Source organism: Mercenaria mercenaria, chromosome 3, assembly GCF_021730395.1.
Source record: "Mercenaria mercenaria strain notata chromosome 3, MADL_Memer_1, whole genome shotgun sequence".
Taxonomy (NCBI): Eukaryota; Metazoa; Mollusca; class Bivalvia; order Venerida; family Veneridae; genus Mercenaria; species Mercenaria mercenaria.
In genome coordinates, this window is record NC_069363.1 from 101,208,984 (window position 1) to 101,219,014 (window position 10,031).

Genomic DNA, 10,031 nt, shown 5'->3' on the forward strand with positions numbered 1-10,031 from the left:
TGTCATGAGCAAGACCCAGACCCCTAGCTAGCTCCAAGGTTAAGGTCACAATTATAGGCCAAAGATTAACATAGATTGTTTCTTGTCCGGTCCATAGCTCTGTCATTGGTGAAGGGATTTTGAAATTACTTGGCATAAATGTTCCATATAATGAGATGAGGTGTCGTGCGCGGGACCCAGATCCCTAGCTCCAAGGTCAAGGTCACACTTAGAAGTCAAAGGTGTTTCTTGTCTGATCCATAACTCTGCCATTTATCAAGGGACTTGAAAATAATTTGACATAAATGCTAACCATATTGAGGAGATATGTTACGTTTATGACCGAAGCCTCTTAGGGCAAGGTCAAGGTCCTAAAATGATATGTGATTTTTGCGCATACAACTGTGGCACTCTGGGGCCTACTTCGGGGGGCATTTGTCACCAATAGTGACAGCTCTTGTTTTTCATAATTATTAAAAGAAACTTTAAGTTAATTAAGTTCTTTAATTTGTTACCTAAATATACATTGCCGTATAAAAAAAGTATTGATATAGATTTATTATTACATTATCACAAGAAATGCCATAATAATATACCGTGATCAGGCACACGCCAAGAAGACACAACGAAATGTGCTAAAAATCTGCGCGCACACCAGCGAGAAGATATTAAAACCTTCAGTCTTCTTGACAATGAAAGTAATGAGTACAACTAATTAAGAGGCTTGTAGTTCGAGGTCTATCCACATCTGTTTCACGTGAAGAAGTTGTCAGATACTTGTGGATGTAAATACAAGTATGGTATCCAGGAAACTGACAGTTTTACACGAATGAAAGTCTGTCAGGTCGACAAAACATTGTACAGTGCAAAATATCTTATGATATTTAAAGTTACCCTTCAGTTACCACTACCTAGCAACTGCCTTTAAATATGTTTAAACTGTCAATCTAATTTCAGACACGTTTGGAATGTATCATGATCATTAAACTGGGCTATTTTCTAAATGGTTATATTCCATGTTGATTGTACAGAAAATCGTCACAATTTACAATAGCAGATTAATGATTAACCTGGAGGAAATTTGTTTTGTTTGTATTTTTTGCAATTATATCATTGTCATTATTTTTCATTGTAAAATAAAATGTCCTGTTTCATGAAGCATTCTCCTCCTAGACGGAAGAGTTTGCCCGTATCAACTTTCAGAAAAATACCAAGACTTTTTTAGAATTGAATGTTAAAACTTTACTGTTAAGTCATGTTTAGGTCAATTTTCAAGATATGTAAAACTGGTCGGAAACTTAAAACGTATTTTTTGAAACAAGTGATACTATATTTACAGTATGTCACGTGTTCACCTTGAATGACAGGCACGGATTTTTCATGATTCTACAGCATTGTTTCGGTCGCTTAAGCATAACTTTAAATTTAATCTCTGACAATTGCGTAAGTGTGTCGACAATTTGGCTCAGTGGTTAGAACACTGGACTATCATCCGAGCGACTCCGGTTCGATTCCCGCTACAGGCACTTGAGATTTTTCGTCATTTTCGTATATACATTAGAGGTAGGACAGGTCTGGAAATTGTTATAGACCTCTTAAGTTGTCTATAAGGTGTTTATAGACCTCATCGGAACAAAGAAGCCGGTAGGTAAAAGGAGCTTATCACCAATCTGACTAAAGTACATTTCCTATTACGCTACGCATAGGATCTGAGAACGACCTATTCATTGCCTCGTTCTGACGACCCTTTCGCTAGCCAATCAGAGCCTAACTTACAACATCTTGCAAATCTACCTGTAGCCTTGACTTTTGGTATTTACAATTCTTATGTCATAATGTATCAGATAGCTGGTTAGCTCAGTCGGTAGGCCACTAGCTTTGTAAGCGAGGGGCCCCGGGTTCGAGCCCTGGAATGACTGCACATTTTTCTTACTCTTTGACATTCGAACAAGTCGTCTGATTGGATAAAATAAAAATAGCAATACTGGAAATCCAAAATATACAGAAGACGAATGTGAATGGGTCGTTCTCAGATCTTCGTTTAGAAGATCAAGTACTTAAAGGGAATTCCGATAGTTTTTTATGCGCATCTTTCTGCGCAGCCGACACTCTATGGAAAACTGAACTGAAGTCAACGTTTGTTGAAACATGTTACAGACAGTCTTAAATATGAGGAATCTTGAATGAAATAACATTTTTGATAAGTTTTATCAGTAATCAAATGTTGATACTGGTTTATGTTGTATTGACAAGTATCATGCCTGACAGGTATCTTGCTATTTGTGTGGTTGTGTTTTCAAATCGCATTTTGGTACAAAGACAGTGTTGTTCATATAATGTAAGATACTTGACTTAGTACCGATAAGACAATATCACCTTTCAGATTATTTAGTATTCAATTATAGAAAGAATTAAGAATTTTTAAAACTTTTTTTTAACTTCTAGCAGACATACATGTAATCAATTTGGCCAGGTTCGCGCCATTTTCTGTCCGAACAGGTGTTGTATTCTAGCGGTCTTAACATAAAATTTAGTCTGGTGACCCATACATTTTTAGCCATTTTTATGCTCACAATACAATTATCTATACACAAGAAAAATAGGAAAAAATTCTATGAAAGAATTTTTTCAAAATTAAAAACAATATTCTTCACTATAGGTATTTTTCACTGAAAAAAGTTCACAAAAGAAAATATGAAACAATATTTTTTTTTTCATTTGTACCTATTATTGTAAGGATAGAGTATTACAAATATGACTATGATATCAAATAAGTATATGATAAAATCTGTAAAAAGAAAAAACTTTATTTTGCTGTCTTGTTGTATATTTTGGTTGGTATTTATACAAAAAAAAAAGCAGAAAATTATGAAAATGTTGAAAAATCGCTAGCAGTTTCAGCAACAGTGGGTGTGTTCAAAACAATTTTTCAAAAAAACAAGCCTGGTGACCTATTGTTCTTATTTGTTCATTGTTTTCAGCACAAATTTTCCTATCATATATGTGAATTTAAAATAATTCTATGAAAGAAAAAAAACTATAGGAATTCTCTTTAAGTCAGATTGAGCTTATCACTATATAGGCGGTGCTGTCACCCGTATCTGCGATTATTTTAACTGTGTATATGGTTGTTTCAGCTGTATATACACTCACCAAAATTCCTAATCGGTCAGTTTTTATTGTATTTCTATTTTATTAATAATGCATGTATTTACACAAAATTTCACATACCGACATTTAAATAGGTACTGCAGCTAATTATTGATTTATTTTTGACCGACTCGCCGCCAAAGTAACCGCATTAAGCGTTTTGACCAAGTTAGCACATTTTGCACGTGCAGGGCATGTGTACCAATATGCACGTTTTAATGAACACTTTTGACATTACTGACGAAAGTCCTACTAGAAAAACACATATCATCGTGAAACTGACACAAGAGCAACGCGCCCGGGCTGTCGGAATTATACATCACAGTTCAAAATCGGTCACTTCAATGAATTGTACTTTGGTTGAACTTCGCTAAAAGAGCGCGGATGGTAGATAACCAACGACTGAATGCTCTTGTAAACGGAAATAAGGTTAAAAATGGAAATAACCATCAAAGTAACAGCTACAAACAAATTACATCAAAATTCTTTTGAAATTGCAAAAATAATTACACACGTGCCGTAAATGTAACCCAGCTAGCAACATTCCGACAGCTCGATCGCGTTGCTCATGCGTCAATTTCACGATAAAATGTGTTTTTCTAGTTGGACTTTCGTCAGAAATGCCAAAAGTGTTAATGAACACGTGCATGTTGGTGCACAAGCCCTGCACGTGCAAAATATCCAATATTAAGCAAAACGCCTAATGCGGTTACTTTGGCGGTGAGTCGGTCAAAAGTAAATTAATAATAAGCTGCAGTACCTATTCAAATGTCGGCATTAGGAATTTTGTTGAGTGTATGGTGCTTTTAATGGTATATGCGGTTTTTCCATCTGTATTCGTGGTCTTTTTAACTTTTTATGCAGTTCTTTTTGCTGTATATGTGGTGCCTTTAACTGCATATGCCGTGCTTATGACTTTGTATCGGAATTACTTCATGTGCGTTGTTTTCAACTTTCATCTGTATATGAGGTACCTGCAACTGTATGTGCATTTCTTTTAAATTTACATGCTGTGATTTTAACTTTATATGTGGCGCATTGAATTGTATATGCGGTACTTTCAACTGTATATATGGTTCGTTTTACTAGCGAAATTTAACGTGGTATCAACAGAACACCGTATTCAATGCTTAAATATCCAAAAGAAAAACATGCAGAATCAATAGAAGTGCAAAAAGGATTTTTTTTCTGTGATCACCCTTTTGGTTTTTATGCATCCTATGCATATAGCGATTGAACTCTCCTTCTGTCCATTTGTCCGTCCGTTCAAACTAGACCTCGTACAGCCAACATTTATGACATGGTTTAGTTTATACTCACACTCAACAATCCTTGTGGCAAAACATGCAACCTGACCTATATATAAATGGCCTTGACTTTCATATGACTTTCACCTTTAAACAACATATTTAGTCATACACCCGGGGGCATTATTTTGCGTTTTGAAATCGTAGCTCCTTATTTGCAGTTGTACTTTGACTATCAAAACAGCCTGACTCGGCAAAACGAAAGTTATCAGAGTGCCAAACATCTGTCGAGTTCTTATGAGATATGATAACCCCAAAATTTAACTAATATGCATATTTTCACCTATTAAAATGTGCAAACTAGCTGAAATGGATGATTTTTTAGTTTTTGCGATAGTTCTATTGTCATTTTGCTGGTGCAGTGGGTGTAATTCTGTTGACATTAACATTTCTGATCGATTTGAGCAGATGGAGAAGAAACTTGCCGCCCACGATACACAAGTCGCGACGTTGAAGAAATCTGTAAAGAAGCTTGAAAACAGAGTGCTTGATTTGGAAACTGAATTAGAGGCAACTAATAATATTTCGTTACCCTCAGCTGTTGGTGAGAACAACTTATGTTTCGCAATTTTTAAGGCTCATAATGCTTTTGTTTAAAATGTGACTGCCACATTTTCCATTATGCACATAAAATACATTAATTTCTTGTTAGATAATTACTTTCTTTAACATTGGTCAAAGGTTTGAATATCTTGCTGAGTGTACTAGAATGTTTTATTACCTCCCTTTTCAGCTCTAACAATAACAGTTCATGTGCAATATTAAAAGTAGTGTTTTTCTAACCATGTAAGTATGCATAGCTTCTATTAGGAAAGCTGTTTCATCAGTTTTTAGGATAATTTTTTTTAAGCATTATGGACCTTTAAGCAAATAAGATACCATGCTTGAACTAAATCTAAACTAAGTTTTAACTGAACGAGGAAACTATTTTTCTTCTGTTGCAGTTAAAGGAACTATTTAAAGATTTGAAAGATTATTTGCCTCAGTCTCGCCAATGTCATCATAGCCAATTTGTTGTTATCAGCTTGCGCTGGCTTGATTTTAAAATCTACTCTACAAAACTACAAGTACATCATTGAATACAGCATGAATTGTACTGTCTCTTTTTTCGAAAAAAAAATGTATTCTTGCGCGTTTTCATCAATACACTTTAATGAAGACTAATTAAAAATCATTTTCCGGGTGCCTGTGAAATGAACTTATGAAACTGTAGTTAACAGAATCATGTTATGTGTACGGCATAAACTAGAGTCACCGAAGTAGACGCCATCACCATACAAAATATATAACAAGTCGAAATATTCCTGTGGCCAGAAGTTATACAGGCCATTCGCGATTGTTTTCCGGAAAATTACGTACACTGACGAAAATGAAATTAATTTTCAAAATAAAAACAATACTTTTTTGCTGTTCATAAACATTATCTAAAACAGTATCCAAACCTATTTTTTACTATTAAAAACGGCATTCCATAAATACGATAAGCCAATCGCATAGCGGTAAAAAATCACGGAAAACACCCATGTGCTACTTTCCAAGTAATTACAATTATTATTCAAAGAATAAACAGTTGACTGTGGCATAATGCCTTTGTTTAAACTGTAGCTGCCACATTTTCTGTTATGAGCATAAATGCATAAATACGTTATTTTCGTCTCTATATTTTTAAAAAAAATATTTGTCAAAGGCTTGAATATATGATCAACATAGAAGAAAACATTATTGATTCCATTGTTTTGATTACCTCCCTTTATGATTCTGACTATTATATTGAGAGTTGTTTTTGCTAACCATGTAATTATGCATATTCTCTATTTAGATAGCTGATTTGTCTGTTTCAAACAAAAACTTTAAGGCCTTGTGGCACTATATAGCTATGCTGGGATGTATAATAAGATTGTTTCAAAACTTCTACATCTGTGTATGCCTTTAGAATACTTGTTCACCATCGCTTCCATTTGTCTGTTTCGTGCTTTGCACTAATGTGTGTTATGCGTATGCCATGGCATTCATATTTCAAAGATTCAACAATGTATGCATTTTTGCATACTAACATTCGAGGATGCCTTAGTACGCATTATATGTTCTGCTTATATGGCTATGTACAGAAATACAAATAACTTATTGAGTTGGTAATATGTTATATATTCCTAAAATTGTAAATAGCAAAATGAATACCACGCTAAACAGTATACTGAATTAAATAGAGTTTTAAATTATCAGGAAATCCTAAAGGTGTACGTGATATCCGGTCGGTACCAATGGTTGCGTTTTCGGCATTTGTTGATCCCGACGTTAAACACCTTGGACTGGAACAACCGATTCCTTATAATAATATCATAACCAACGCTGGGAATGGATTTAGCCGGCATACACACGTATTTACATGTCCAGTTACTGGGCTATATATGTTTACATTCACGATCTGTATCGAAGCCCCTATTCAACTTATTGCCAAGCTGGTTGTTGATAACCAAAATATTGTTGATGCAATCTCTGAACCATCAAGGGGTAACCATCATATACAAAGTTCCAACTCTGCAGTAATAGAGGTAAATTTCGTCATACTTCTAATGGTTTCAGTTTGTTATTTATGGCAAAAGCATCGCAATCAATGTTTGCGGTTCTAGCCAACTGACCTCCCAAGCATTGTATAATGCTCATATGAACACCTGGGGACTTCCTTCAAATTAAAACCGTATGACCTAAATTGTGTCAAAAATATATTAGCAAAGAGCAAACGAAGTAAAGAACATAATTTGTACTGTCTTCCTTTGTTGCAATTTGTCGAGACATGTACATCATTCCAGGCTGCCAGATAAGACATCTTTATTCAGTTAAATAATTATGATTACCCCATTTCTATTTATCAGAGGTCGAGGGGACGATAGTGCGACAATACGATACAAAACATATTTGAAAGTGCTATATTAACATCTCATTATCGTACTTTTATAATTTTGCCCTTAAGTCGCAGGAATGACAGTGCCATAATTCGATGTGAAAACGCGAAAGCTCGAGTGGAAAGTGTGATATTGATATAGCCTCTTTGCATCGTGATTATGTCGCTTTTTTGCATTGTATTATCACGTCATATTTAAACATCGTATTTTTGGGTACAATCAAAATGTCGACTTTACCAATCTTACCAATCTACATGACGAATGGGCAAAATATCAGTACACTATACGAGCGTATATATATTCCGCGTTTATGTCAGACTTTGATAATTCTTCGGAGCCATACTACTAAATGTACTTTGGGTCTTTACTACTGTTTGCAGATCAAATTGCCCTTTCGCCTTTTCTTAAATCGATAGACTTGTACCTTTACGTCACAAAAGAAGCGATGCTGAAGCTATTTTTGGATCTCGTCTATACAGGTAACTCCGCCTTTCCGATACGAGTAAAAAAAATACTGAATGAACTTGTTTACATTGGCTGCATCCCCGAGAAATGATGATTTAAATACACATTATAGGACAAGGGGTAGCTGGAGAATCAATTTTGATTTGGAACTTTCAGGCTTGTTATCTTGTCAGCATGATGTCCCATTAAGAATCAGATAATGTGCATTAATGGCACTGACCATCTGATACACTTGTAACCTGTTCTAATCGTGGTTTGAGAATTTTAGAACATGTTTAATGATTGTAAAACTTTAGAAAATGTTAAATTTTGTGTCTCACAAGAAGAATGAATGTGATAACTCAATAGTTGTTTTATTTTGAGATGTGTTTTATTAAAAATCTTTATTGAAACTGTTTTACATAATGAAATTAAGAATAAACATTGTAATCATTTTATATTGTAACCTGTGATAAAATATAATTTACATTGTAAATGGTAATATTTTATAATTCTATAATATGAATGCAGCTTTGAATTACAAGACCTAAAGCTTGAAATTTATAACTCAGGGGCGTAGTTAGGCTAAAAAGGAATTGTAGGCCACTGTCCAAGGAGGGTATAGCATGCTCCCACAGAAAATTTTCACATTTTAGATGCAAAATGTTGCATTTTGGATTACATCAGGACTTTTATGTTTTTCAGTTTTCAAAAATGAAGTATAGACCCGGTGAAACTATTTTACAATTTAGAAAGTAGACCAGTGTCAAAGTCGTAGCTGGACCATGATGGAAGTATAGGTCACTGTTTTAAGGGGGATGGGGGATTTTTCCCCGGAAAAAATACATTCTAGATAAAACATGATGCATTTTGGTGAAATTCATAATTCAGAGGCGTTGCTAGGCTAAAATGGAAGTGTATGCCACTGTCCTGGGGGTTCTAGGGCATGCTCTCGCGTAAAAATTGCACAAATTAGATGCAAAATGGTGTATTTTATCAAAATTGATAATTCTGGGGTTTAGCTAGGCCTCAAAATGGAAGTGTAGGCCACTGTCCTGGGGGGGGGGGGGGGGGGGGGGCATTATAGATGCAAAGTGGTGCATTTTTGGTGTGTATCTAGACCTTTAAACTTTTTCATAACGTGTTTGCCCAGGGCTACTGTACCTTATAGAAGTACACCAGTGTCAAGTATGTAGCAGGGCCAAAATGGAAGTGTAAGTCACAGTTCTAGGGTGTTTGGTGGGGGGGTGGGAGGGGCGGGGGGAGCTCCCCCACTGGAAGATTTTTACATTCTAAATGCAAAATATGGTGCTTTCTGGCGAAATTCATAATTCAGGAGGGTACTTGGCCAAAATGGAAGTGTAAGCCACATTCCTAGGATGGTTTGGGAGCATGCTCCCTGTAGAATTCTTACATTATAGATACAAAATGGTGCATTTTTGGTGTATATCAGGACGTTAAAACTTCTCCTATGAAGTGTAGGCCCCGGGGCAACTACTGTACCTCAAAGAAAGTACACCCCTGTCAGTGTAGCTTGGCCAAAAGGGAAGTGTATGTGTGTGTGTGTGTGTGTGTGTGTGTGTGTGTGTGTGTGTGTGTTCGGGTTTAACGTCTTTTTCAACAATTTTTCAGTCATATAAACGACGGTGTCTACTTGTAGCAGTGAGCACAATGCCCAACTTTCTAATGCTGCCTCACTGGAATATCACGCCGTAGACACGTGGCATGATACCCCACCCAGTCACATTATACTGACACCGGGCTGACCAGTCCTAGCACTATCCCCTTAATGCTAAGCGCCAAGCGAGGAAGCTGCTAGTACCATTTTTTTACGTCTTTGGTATGACGCGGCCGGGGATCAAACCCACGACCTCCCGCACTCGAAACGGACGCTCTACCACTAGGCTACCGAGGCGGTTAAAATGGAAGTGTAAACCATTGTTCTAGGGGTTAGGCGGCATGCTCCCCTGGATACATTTTACATTCTTAGTTAATTTCTAAATGCAGAATGGTATGTTTTAACGCATTGTGTAAACTTTCTGTTGTTTAAATCGTCGATGCTGCAGACTAAAACACTGGAAAGGGAATGCATGGGCAGTGTATAAAAGTGATATTATGTAGCTCACCTGAGTCACGAAGTGACAAGGTGAGCTATTGTGACCGCTTGATGTCCGTCGTCCGTCGTGCGTAGTGCGTCATGCGTCAACAATTTCTAAAAAAAATCTTCTTGAAAACCACAGGGCAGAAT